General features: G+C 38.8%; 1 protein-coding gene across 27 annotated transcripts in view; it reads right to left on the bottom strand.

Annotated features, from left to right (window-relative positions):
• Positions 1-13,663, bottom strand: part of ESRRG (estrogen related receptor gamma) — a 389,265-nt gene that overhangs the window by 33,353 nt on the left and 342,249 nt on the right. The gene's annotated exons all lie outside the window — the stretch shown is intronic.

The raw sequence follows: 13,663 nt of genomic DNA, 5'->3' as shown, positions 1-13,663 counted from the left end.
TGAGTTACAGGCAGTGTCTATCCAGGATTTACATGTTCACATTTTCACAACCACTCTCTGCACCATTTGCTCAACGTGATGGGGAACCCAAAGCAATAGGTGTGCTCACAAGAAAGCTTTTTCCCTAATTTCCATTTAATTCATTTACCAAATCAAATCAAACTGCTACAGCAAAAACTACATTCTCACAGAGGGGGCTAAAGGATCTCTCCACAAGCCACTCAAAAGCACCTGAGGTTCAGCTTCCCAAAGCAAGTTAGCTGAAACAAACACAACTGACAGGATGCTGCAGCAGCAGGTCCACCCAGGGCACAGAGCTCATGGCGAGAAGTTTCTTAAGGTCAAGCGCAGTAAGCCCACTGTCTGGCTTTGGTGCGCTGAAAACCTACATTAAGTCAGCACAAGCCTACAAAATCCTCTTTTCTTATTTCCGCATAGCTGCTTGTGTCGGAACAGAGAGACAGTACTTTGTACTCCCTCTCTCTCTTGTCACTCAGCACTGTAAGACCCAGTAATATAATTTCCAACAGACCCAAATTCCTCTTGAAATTAGCAGTCTCCCTGCAGTTCTGCAATTTTAGGGCCTGTGTCCTATATTATTAGGTAAAATAATATTAATTAATTAAATCAGTCTAAAATACCCAGGTAAAAGCTGTGCTACTTAAGATGAGGTTTTGGTTTATCTTGCCACTCTTCTGCCAGGGTGTAATCTTATGTCTCTTTCTCTCTTGAAAAGCATGTAGACTGTTGTACACAAACAGAGTCATTAATGGAAAGCAAGACATTGAGAAGCAGACAATAAACGTATCAATTAATGCCTGGGATGCACATGAGGCAATCAATTTTCCCAAATCCCAAATCAATTAAAAAAAAAAAGGATAGAGAAAAACAATTTGAATTTTCACTCCTCTAAAAGAGAAGGATGAGAGGAGAGAAGGAGGGAAGCTTGCATGCAAATCCTTTTCAGTGTCTGTCTTTGCTGTGTTCTGTAATTACTAAAACTGAAGTAACTTGAAAAACTTGTGAAAAAGTTATCCTGTCTGAGATAAAACTGAAATTTCAGATTAAAATCTCTGAAAAGGAAGGAAGAGAAAGAGGAAGAATGCAGCCAGTATTAGGAAACTTTTGGCCTTCAGTCTTATACATGCACAAGGTGCCCGCACTTGGAAAAAGGGTAATGTTTCTCTTCCTGTGTCTTTTTGTGCACTGATGGAAGTGATGTCCTACAGTATTTCAAGTCATTTATTGAACTTTGGTGGTGGTAGTGGGAATGTTGTTAAGGGAAGTAAAAAAAGCAATGTCCATTTGAAGCTTGTCTGTGAACTTTGCATGAACCGCCAGGAATAATGTAGTGTGATGACAAGCCAGTTATACCTTCCACTAAATTTGCTGTCTGGAATGAACTGAAATAGTGTTTGGTTTGTGTAATTACGTCCATCTATCTTTATATTCCAGCGGCATATCGCAAATTGAAAATAGTAAAAATTGACTGTTGGTTCTGATATTTAATGATTGCCAAAGACAAGACGATGATTTATTGGTTACTTACCGATGTGACACATTTGCATCTTATTAGACGGAGATTACTATTCCTTAAAATGCGGACGAGGCCTGATCATGTCTGATGGATTGATTTGATTTGCAAATGTAATCAAACTAATAAGAGGGAAAAAATGAGCAATAATGCCTTGTTTTTCAACTGGCAATCACTCCCCTGCCAACAACGCTGATATCCCTGACTAAGCAGCCTTCACACAGTCTTCCTGTCTCCTCAAATAAACAAAGGGATGCAAAGAGCTTGATAAGAGGATAACGAGCCAAGTATGGATGTAACATGGAGCCTGTACCTCAGCACTGTACAAATGTATCAATGGGAGTACCAGGAGAGGACTTACTGTGTTTTCAATCCTTAAAAAGCAGTGAGCAAAAAGCCAAAGAGCAAAACTCTATGACAATAAAGCCTTTACTAAATTAGGGGGAAAAAACAACTGTGTAAGAAAATAAAAGTGGTTCAGGGGAACACTCCCAGGGGAACACTCCCCACCAGTACAAAATTGACAGAATAAATACCTGGAATTCCTCAACCTGATGGGAAGCTAATTGGAAAGTGTATTTTGGAAAACATGATTCAAGCAACTGGAATCACTGACTGTAGCCAGGGCATCAGAGAACCTCTTTCCAGGGGGATGCTGGATGTGGTTTTAAAATTATTCCAAATACTAAATGCAGGGTTTCTGTCACAGCAAACATTCTATCATTCTAGCCAGATGCTGATGTTCCTGTAAGCACTGAGATACGGTTCTAGATAAGAGCAGACTCTTATTCAGCTTAAAGTAAATGACCCTAATTCTCCACAGCAGGATTTTCTTTCTCGTTAATAATAACAAAATAATACTAAAAGAAAAAAAAAACCAAACCTTTGTGCAAGGAATTGCACAAAGTCCCCTTCCATTTACACAAAAGTGATAATTCAAGCAGAAGGCAAATTTTAAAGCTCTGAGGTCCATACAGGTTTCAGATTGTGACCTGCATATTTAGGGATTGATCCAAAGCAGTGAAATCAAGGCAAGTCTTTCTATTGGGCTAAATGGATTTTCATATAAAGCTTTACTAAAGAGGGAGGTTCGAGCGTGAATGTTGACAGCTGAGGAAGTGATCCTACATATATTTGGGAACACAGAGAATGCTGCACAATGGAAGTGCCTGTGTAAATAATGTGATTGTGCTACTTAAATATTTTCCAGACTGATTGCTAATTTGCTTCACTAAGGGATATTCGATAATGTAAAAAAAAACTTGCTTTAGGGAACAGCCATTATGAAGTGTCAGGTTAAAAACAAAGTTGAATATATAGCTCCAATTACCATGCTCAAAGACCTCAAAATATTTTCATAATTTAAAGTTTTATAGCTCATGTAATTTATACTTATTTTAACAGTGGAAAAGCATCCCGGTCAAATTCCAATTAAATAATTACATTTTGCCTACCTAAAATTCTCACTGCATTTTTAATTGGATAGGACACACTTCATTGCTTCTCCTAAATTGTTTAGTATTGCCATTCAGTATATAAATAGCTACCACTTTCTACCACGGAGACAGTACACTTGTCCGTGCAGCTATCAATGGTGAATTCGAGTTCATCTGTGTTGGCTGCAGCACTGGAACTCAGGAGACCCATGGCAGCCTGTGTCCCCATCACCCTGTCACAAGCTGGTTTTAGGTGTATTTTTTTTCCTCCTAACAGGTTCTCAGAAAGATTGTATGTTTGTCATTGCTGCTGGCTGATCACAATGCTGCTGGTTATGAACGTGAAACGTTCCTCATCAAACAGCCTCTTTTCTTGACTTTACCTCCTGAAATGCCACCTAAGCCTCTTGTCAGACACTGCCCTCTGTAGGTTTATGCTCCAGAGGAAGCAGGAATGACCCTGCACAACATGTGCCCTGCTTGTCCCCAGCCCTACCTGCACTGCCTGTCTGGAGCACCATGTTTTCCAGTGGCCTCTTGATTACAGACCCCATGGTGTCCTTCACATATGAGGATTACAGAACACAAGGTATTCATCACCACTGAAGGGCAAGGCACAATCCTGTGAACTCCAAATTTGGGTTGAATATATTCAGGAAAGCATTCAGCACAACTCATTGATGGGGTCTGGAAAACATTCGAGTAACTTGAAACATGAAGAAACTCCTCAAAATTCACTCCTATAACCTCACTGAACAAAGATAATCTGGAATTCGAATGCATTTTGCATGTTGCATCTGCAGCTGAAGATTCACTGACACTAAGCAATCTGCTCCTGAATCCACCCAACAGTTAACTTTATCTCTGGGAAACTTCAAAGCAGTGAAAAGTGAAGAACAGATCACAGACTAGAATAGCTTTCTACAAGAGACTGATATGGGGAAGGACTCTAAATTCTCCTCACTGCAAGCATAGTTAATTAATGAAAGGCCTAAGGGTCACAGGAAGTTTTATATGTTACCAGATTTAGCTTGAATTGTTGCAAGTTTGGAGTCTAATGCCTGTTCAGCAGAGCAGGCATGATGCTAAAGCACAGCCAGAAGAAAATCTCTGGCTAGAAATACACCCTGCAGCCTGCCTGTGTCATGATATATTTATGCTAGAAGTGCAACTTCTATGAACAAATCTAGGAGCAGCAGTCATTATCTGCTAAACTGTTCCCCTTTAATCTCTCCAAACAGCTGGATGCATAAAAACTGCAGATTTGCCCCTGCCTCTTCTCCACCCTCATCACAACTCTTTGCTCCAGTGTTCTCATGCATAACATGTCAGGACTTGCTAAGTGAGCTGACTCTACTCTGCAAGTGCCATTTCCATTGAACTTGGGAGTCTTCTGCATCTCTAGTTGCGTCTCATTTCAGTATTTGATTTCACCTCAACTGTTAATACAGCTGATTGGAACTGATGGTGCACAACATAGCAGATGAAAACATCTTGGGGAGAAGGGTCAGAGCTGTACTGTGAAATTTTCACTTGTCTATAATGTGTGCCTCAGGAGTTTGGTGTGGAAAATACCTCGGCCAGACCAACATACTCTCAGAGAACTTTCCAGAACTTGTTTTCCAATGAAAGGAAGGTTGTGTGTTTTCTTGCATGAAGAATTACCCAAGTATTTTAATACTGCCTGCTATGCAGTATTAAACTTGGAGATGATGAATTAAAGTAACATGGAACACTGACTCAAAAGTGACAGTCAACCAAGTGCTTCATCTAAATAATTAAATATAGGGGCATCCAGTGCCTGAATTCTTTGGATTCTGTGTTGGGATTCTTTCTGCATAAACACACATGCCTACATATATGTGTGTGCATAAATGGAGCATTGCCCGATATAAAAGCTTACTACCGATGAGGACATGAGTTCAGAAAGCTCCTGTATGATCCAGCTGCAGCACAAGGTGATTACTGCAGACTCATTTTAAAAAAACTGCTGATTCTTTTATCAGGCTGGACTGAGCCCTGCCATTACAACCCAGGTGCTCCCCTATTATCCATACACTATATATAACCAGACCCAGGTCACCATGTGCCCTGCCAGAAACGTGCTGACTGGTAAGGGGGCGTTGCAATTCAGGTAATTAATCCTATTCTAATGTAGGTTAAGCAGGTGTGAAGCTGAACTTATCCAGAGAGAAAGTAGAGGCATTCTTAGAATTATAGTATTTAACTGGTCTCAGCTGACTTAAGGAAACTAGACCATCCTGTGTCTCTGACCCAGTCATACAGGTGGAGACCTGTCTGCTCTAAATCCAATCTAAGCAACTGGCTCTTCCCCCGCTCCCTCCTCCCACCCTGGATTTGCAGTATCAACATGTATGACTGAGAATGTGCTCTTTTTCTTCCCCACCCAGAAAAAAGTAAATATATTTTTGCTGGAGGCTTTAGTTAGATGAGTAAGTCAAATGTTTAGTTTAAAACAGCCTAAATAGTTGCCATAAGAGGGCTATGTTGCTCTAATTTTACTTCTGCATCCCCAGTGTCTGTTATGATCCTTTCAGAGGCCAATTCAAGTGATGTGTAACATTGATCATCTTATCATACAACAAAGTCTTCAGGAATTTAAAAACTGCAAAAAACACTCTTTGTTTGGATGTTCTTTAAACTGTGAATCTTGCTGAAAAGAAGCTTTATTTTTCTAGAGAAGTCCTGTAAATACAGAAATGATACTTTGTGAACATGAGCGACAGGCTCAGTTCTGCTGCATTTGCCTCTTCTGTAAATTCTTCAATTAAGCAAAAAGAAAGCTGGAAAGCTTTCTTCCTGTGTTTCCGAGCAAGGCATCTTCCTGCCTTGCAACCATGCTCTACTTGTAAGAAGCTGGCCATCCTTGAGGTATGAACTGTACAGTTTGGGCAAGTTTAGGAAAGGACATCCCCTCAAAGACTATTTCAGAAGATTTAATTCTTTTATACAGTGTGCTCTTAACTGGCAGTCTTTTAATAAAGTTGGCAATTGAGCTAAATTGTCGGGGATGGAGATGGAATGATGGAATAGCCACATGCCTGAAAATCTAATGTGCCCAGCTATCTTGGGTATGGCAGTCTAGATGCTGTCCCACTTGCAAAAGGCCATTAGTATTGAAGCCTCACATCCAGCTTGCTTCCAAAAAAAAAAAAAAAAAAGAGAACAGAGATTACAGTAAAATTAAAAAGGTTAAGATACATTTAGACTTCTTACCCTCTGGTAATAGGATTAATTCCTTGTTGGCTTAGAAGAAGGAAAACTGCTACTGAGTCATCTGCAATTTACACAGACCTAATCTAGTAAACGCGTTTGTCACACAAGAAGTGGGTACAAAGGTGAGTATTGTTGTCCCCTGAGTGGGAACACTTGCTTAAACCTTGATTCTGCACAGTGCTGCAGAGTCCTGAGGTGCTGAGTACACAGAGCAGACAAAGGAGACTCTCAGCTCCCACTGATACACTGACTACTGATGGGGATTTATCCCTTCAGGGCCAGATCCTTAAACAACAGTGGCTGGCACAGCACGTTTGACTGGTACACCCATGACAACTGATCCTACCAAAGGTTCCTGGTCTGTCTCTATGGATTAACTGAGCAAACTACCATATGTATTCTTTTTTAATTTTTGCTGTAGTATCTGACCATGGAAGAAGCCCAAACCATTTCCTGCATTTTCAGTTTGCATATTTGTACACCCCCCTCAAAATCATCCAGCTGTGCTAATGGAACAGAATAACAATTTTTCCCTTTCTTTTGCCCTTTCCCTTATTCCATTTAGCAGTGCATTTGAACACTTGCAAATATGTAAGGGCGCATTTTCAGCCTCCTGGTACTTCAGTGATACAACATCTGTGAGCAAGGAAGCAGGATATCTAAGTCAGTCTACAGCCAGGGTAATACAACACTCTTGGTTTTGCTGGAAGAATAATAGCAAGGCTGCTACATCCTTTTATACTTTTGCATTTAAGACTCAAAAACTAGCCATTTTTGTTTATAGAAAGAAAATGAAAAGCACTGGCATTCATTACTGTTGATTTGCTCTCTTTTTATTAATCATTTCTTATTTTAAAGGGCCACAAGAGCGAACAACATAATGCAATGGTAGGAAGATATTTACCAATTTAGCACCTCATTATAAAACTACTCAGAAACCTCTTTGTCTCTCGTTTAACATAATAATTATTAGTGGCAACAAAAGTGGATCCCACACTTGCACCATGATTAGCAAGTGATGAATTTGGGTTGAATATATTGCATTTTGCTAAGTAAACCTTATTATATCCCAAATCCTTAGTCTAAAAAACATCTAATTTTAAGAAAATAATTTATACTCCTGTTTAAATGCATGTTTCCAAATTAACCAGTGATATTCTATAGAAAACGGCCTCTTTTATGCTTGAAGTCTCCAGCTGCCACACAATTTATATCTCTTTCCTCCCCTCTTTGTTTTTCAGCCATTTTCCCTGAATGTCAAAGTCAATTTAGTGCATTTCACTTTGCTGAATAAATCAGAGGCGAAATCCTTGCTAAAAGTGAAAATTTGATTTGCTAAAAGGAGCTTAGGGCAACTATTAATCAATATATCCAGAGTGTCAAAGCTAAGGCCATGATAGACATGCATTCATTTGGAGATTGGTTGAGGCAGATAAAGGGGGACACTGGGAAAAAAAAAAAAAGTGCAACAGCCAGACAGTGTAGTGTGAATGTTGGGGGCATGGGTGGAGGGAGAGGACTGAATCAAAATTAAAAAAAACAAAGCAACAAAACAAAAGAAGTAGACAGTCACTCATAAGGAAAAAGCAAGTACTTGTATATGAATAAAAGGGGAACTTAATAGAGACATAAAGTCATTGTTTAATTCTGATCTTGAGAGAAAAGGATTTTAAATAAAAGATTTTTTTTTTTTTTCTAAATGCCCCGCCCCAACATTAAAAGATAAGAATTGAGCAAGGTTCTTTGGTTACCTGTTAATTCCATTTTTTGACTTTATTATGCTTTTGGTGATGATTATTCTTTTTCAACGAATGGGTAGAGATTTTAAAGCCATAACTAGCAAGAGTTTCAGGTGTTTTTTTGAGTTTTACTGCACATTTATTTTATATTCATGTATAATTTGCAGGTGATGAGATGTTTATATGTTTGGGATTTTTTTCCCCCCTCAGTTAATTTACTGCAAGTAAAAAAATGCCAGAAGTGACTAACCTGGAAACTAAAGTGCTTTTTTTACCCCAGGACATCTATGTCTAGCATTATTAGAAACCTTCTCACCTCTCCAGTGCTGTCTCTCTCAGTTCTGAACTGGAACTAGCAGACACACTAAGAGTGTGTGCATTTCTAGTTGCACACAAAGCCTACTACTCTTTTGTACTGAAATCAGCTTAAATTTTGCCACTGACTTCAGCAACAGATTCATCAAGAATAGCCCAACACTGTAACTCAGGGGGGTATGCTAAATAATTTTTATAAACCTGAACAGATCCTTTGGTTACTACCTTTTACCAAGCTACAGGCCCTTGTTTTGTTTTGAAAATGCTTGGAGACTTGTGGTGATGTTTATTCATGCATTATCCTACCTCTTCCTCCCTGCCCTGCAAAATCACTTAAGCCTTCTATGTGATACTGCCTTCATAAAATTAAAAAAAAAATGAAAATTGCCACCATCCCTAGCACTTCAAGTGACAGGATAGATGAACTGCTGGCATTTTAGGAACACTGCTGTCCCATTCTGCCTAGGAGAAACCTGAATCAACACAGTGATCTAAACCCTGGCAGTGCTGGGTGGTCCATCCATGCTAATGCTCAAAAATAAAACTGGCAGCCAATTGCTGATTTCCCATGTTGCACAATTCAGTGACAGAGGTCAGGGAAGTTGTTAGTTTTTGAGAAACCTCTTGGCTGAAATCTCCACCCTCAAGGCCCAGGGAATGGTCTGCCTTAGATCACATGTCACATAAGTTGTGAGTTCAAGAACGTTTCCCTCATAGGAAGAGCAGGTCTGGTTTCTGTACTTAAAGCATGTTTGTAGAAGGAGTTAAAAGAAGAAGGGCAGATACCAGGCTTTTGATAAAGTGTCCCAGTTAGCACTTTGAGAAAGGGCAGGATGTCCTGATTCCCCGGGAGGCTCAAGTTATTATTACTGCCAACCTCTTAGCACCTCTCAACTCCACGTCACGGGAGCAGTGGACACCACATTCACATGCCCACCTGTCTGTGGAGGGACAGGCACCCTGGCATGGGGTGCTCTCAGAAGCTCCAGGATCGTGTCACAAATGGCCCTAGATCCAGCTAGCAGCACAACAGACTAGAGAAGGCCCAGCCTCAGCAGAAAGAACAAATTTTACACCAGCAGCCAGCACGGTACAGACGTACAGGAAGACACCTGTCCCCCTTGCAGAGCTGAGATTCTCTACTAGTTGCCCCAATAACAATCCACAGAAGTGATTATGGTCAACTTTTTTCTGTACTTTTACTTACATGGGATGGTATTTCTGAAACACGGGAAGAAAAGGGCATTTTAAAAATGACAACTCTGCAGCAAACCATGTACTTGTGCAGTATTAGAATATCAAACCACATCCGTGAGAGCTGCTTTGGAAAGGAAAGCTTAAATATTGTCCTCTGCAAAGAGTACGCTGGAACAACAATGTTTCCTAAAACATTAACACTAAAATATTCAAAACATCCTTCTTGTATTTGTTACATCAAAATCATGTTTTTTGTTGGTTTTTTTTTTAGTACTAGCATCAGTGGCAGTATCAATTTCTAACTATTCCCTTCCTTGAACACTGTTACTGCTGACAAAACAGGGACACAGCTGAAGACAAGCAGCCTTATTTTACTAAATAATGTAACTAGTTATTTTTGATGTATTAGTCTGATTTACTGTTTCCAAACAAATTTTTCATCTTAAGTGCAAAAAGTTGATTTCTATGGTCTGCTTGATGTTTTTTCATGCATGCAAATTTTGTAGAGAACATTTTGTCTTTAGCTTCCTGTTATGCACATTTTTAAGAGCTTGATGTTTGCTGCCTCCACTTAATATGAAAGAATGTTGCACATTTTGATGAATGCCAATGAGAGAGTTACAAAAATTGCGCCAAAACGACTCTGATACTGTGGGTAAGTATCAGCAGAAAAACACCCCATACAGCAAAAGTTTAATTAATATAATGCAACCAATGAAATGGAAACTCCCTAAAATACAATGTGATGGGTAGGAAACTCAACTACCAGTAAATATTGAATTAAGAACAGCTCCCTCATTTAAAAGAGAAATAAAATAAATAAAATAAATTTAAAAAAATAAAATTATATAAAATAAAATAAAATAAAAATGTCTTGCAGAGGCTTCCCAATGTATTTACAATTTATTTAGGTCAGTTTATGGGAGTTTTGTCTCATCAGGCAGGAGATGAAGCAGCATCAGCCTCTCTCCCTAAGCACCTTCAGTATTTTACTAACGAAGTTACAGTACATCAGAATATTTTAATCTGACACAAAGAACAACAATAGATCTGACTGCTGGCCTGATAATCTTCTTATCACACCCTGTGAAACCTAGCTCTAATATTTGACTGAGCCTCCATTACTCGGCAACACATTCTAAAAAGGCCAACAATGGAGAGAGAATGAAGTGGAGTGTGGAAGTACCTCCATATCTACATAAAAGAGATTAGAGGCGACAGCGTTCCATTTTACAGCTCAATCATATTGTGTTAGCATGCGCTTATCCGAGCGCGGATGAAATTGAAAGAGAAATAAAAAAGAGTCAGGCAGATAGGAACCATAAAAGCGAGGCATGAGCAATTTCCAAGGATATAAAAGGATGCTAATGGCGGGGCCCTGTCATTCTTAAAAAGGGCTATTAGGGCACCATCATCTGTTCTTGTGCCCTTACGCCTCTCTAACTAAAGTCAAGCATTTCCTAATGCCATTGTGATCTTTTTCTTCTTCAGATAAGACATGGTCATGTTTCATAACAACACACTTTCCATTTATTTGATTTATAAATGCAAGGAGACTAATTCTATTTACTGATAAAGGCTTTCCATATATATTTTTCTTTCAATATTTCCTTTTGTAGATGGTATAGACTTTTTGTTCAATAAAAGCAAGTATTGAAATGTTTCCAATACCACAAAAATACTAATGATTTTATGAAAGGACTTGAACTTTGTATAATTTGAAAACATTTTTTTAGTCTATGACTGAAATGGGAAACGGTTGGCCAGGGCAGAGTGAATATTGCATTGTTACCTTTTTGTAGATAATCCTATTAAAAATACTTTCTTTCAGAAGAGTAAAAACACTGCTTTGGTTTCCTCCACAAAGACAGATTTTATATTGCAATGCTTTAGAGTCGAGATCTTTACTAGTTATTAAGCACCTGATATATAAGGGCCTTTAATTACACTGAACCTTAAGAAATCACTATAGTAAAGAAAGATTTGCTGATTGCTGCTTTGCTGTGCTAGGCACAAATTCACTACTGGTATAATTAATCGACTCTACGAGATTTACACCAAGGGTTTACTTAGTCCACTGAGCTACAGTGAACTTTTATGCAATTTGCACCTCTTTCCTAATTCATCCTGTTCCCCATCCTGCTATGCTTCCATCTACAGTAACATTTGTTAGCTTAGCAAACAGTCAAGCAGCACCAGTCCAGGCTCTTCCAGCAGTTGTTTTGTGCCAGATGTTAGCTGAGCGTAGGCAGTCCAAGTTCAGCCATACACCAACATTCAAAACCTACAAAAGCTCATCATATTTGCCCTTTAGCATGTCCAGCCCTTTTGTACTTTGATTTTTGTGATCAAATGCCAGACCATAAGCATAGATTTTATCACTGTCCTCTGGTCCCTGAAAGCTTATAAAAAGATTGTCTTTATTTCCTGTTCTGTTGGTTTTTGTGTTGTTTTTGTTTTTTAAATTCCCATCTGTAAATGAAATCAAGTAAGTAAACTTATCTAGAGTGGCTTTACCACTGCAGGTATGGTTTGAGCTTACTGTTTAATAAAATGCTATCTCATGGCAGGCAAGTTCTTCAAATGGTTCAGATCACAGACTTTAAATTTTCAGGGCCACTTTACAGTATCCAATACCTTTTCCATGCTAACCAAAGCCATCATTTTAAAGGCTGCTCCATCTCATCCCTCTGCTCTTCCTATCCCTCCAGCCAAATCCAAGCTACACAGCATATTCACAAATCAGACTGACAAAAGTTCCCCTGCAACTGCTACAGAGCATGACTGACTTCTTTGAGAGCTACTCTATTTTGGTTAAGGTGATCTAGGTGTCTTCCAAAGATGAAACTCAAACTCACCTACTTAACTCATTTTGACTTAATTTGGGGTGTTTTATTAGCAACCAGTGTAAGACAAAGTAGCTACTATAATATAGAGTGATGTTTAAATTAGTTTACAATTTGCTTGGGCTCATCTAGAACTGCTCTGAACAAAGCCATTCAGAAATGTCAGCTGTGTTCCTAACCACTGTAACAAATTGTTGCCTGAACGCTGCACACCTAATGACTTCAAATTAGCTGCACTGCGATATTGCCTGACAGTTCGTTACGACTGTTAGCAACATAGCCGGCGTATCATGACCAATAAATTGGTTTCAGTGTGGGCTGGGAAAGGGACTTCCATCAATTTGATTAAAGAAATTACTGTAGCATTCAAAGCATAAAGACAAACTAGTTTAAGGAGACAGAAATAAGTTAACTGTACCAGAAAAACACTGCTTGTGATACAAGAGCTTGTTTATACACCGTTTGTGGCACAGAGAATGACTAAATTTCAACTGACTAGTTCAGAGTCTGTAGGCTGTTGTCTTTCCTCTGAAGAAAAAAAAACTTCATAAAGGCACAAATTATTATTATTATGCTTTGTGTTTATATGTATATTGTGTTTGTACTTATCAAAGCAGACCCAGAAAAACTGTTAGCACGAGGGAAAAAAAATAAACAGCAAAAATATTTCTTTGTGATTTCTTTTGAAACTAGAAATAAAATATATTTAACTCTGATAAACAAGCAACTGACTGGATTATTTATTCTACTATTAAGGTATCCCAAAATCGCATCTAAAATGAGAATGACGTATTACTCTCAGGAATTAAAGGTTATCCACTCTCATGCTTAATAAGGCTCCACTATCAAAATTAGAAAACTAATGAGCTGATGAAAACACACCAGCATGCTCACTCATCTGCTGGACTAGAGAAATACCTTAAGAAAGAACAGAAAAAGCTGACCTTTTTTTGTGTGACTTTACCGTTTGTGAAAGGTGATAGACTGAGAACCCTGGAGACTTCTGTAAGTTTGTCTGCTAGCTCACAGAGCAAGAACAAACACCTCAGCATTTGGGAGGGGGGAAAAATACACCTGAAACGTTGTCTGAAGGAATTGCTAATCTTCTGAGAAACTGCTTCTGATGACCCCTATTTTTCTTGCTAATAAGAGTGCCAGTCAGCTTTTATAATATCCATGCATTTACATGACAAGGACTGCAGTCCATTCTGTGCAGACCGAGGAAATACTAAGTTGTAAGACGAGACTTTTTGGTACAATTCAGCTCTTTCTACTGAATTGATGGTACAATTCAGTTCTCACAGTAGATCAGTCAATAAAGAGAACAATTCCTCTGTGCCTTGCCAAAACATAACTGAA

Source organism: Lichenostomus cassidix, chromosome 3, assembly GCF_008360975.1.
Source record: "Lichenostomus cassidix isolate B80296 chromosome 3, HeHo_3.0, whole genome shotgun sequence".
Taxonomy (NCBI): Eukaryota; Metazoa; Chordata; class Aves; order Passeriformes; family Meliphagidae; genus Lichenostomus; species Lichenostomus cassidix.
This window is presented reverse-complemented; position numbering and strand designations above follow the sequence as displayed.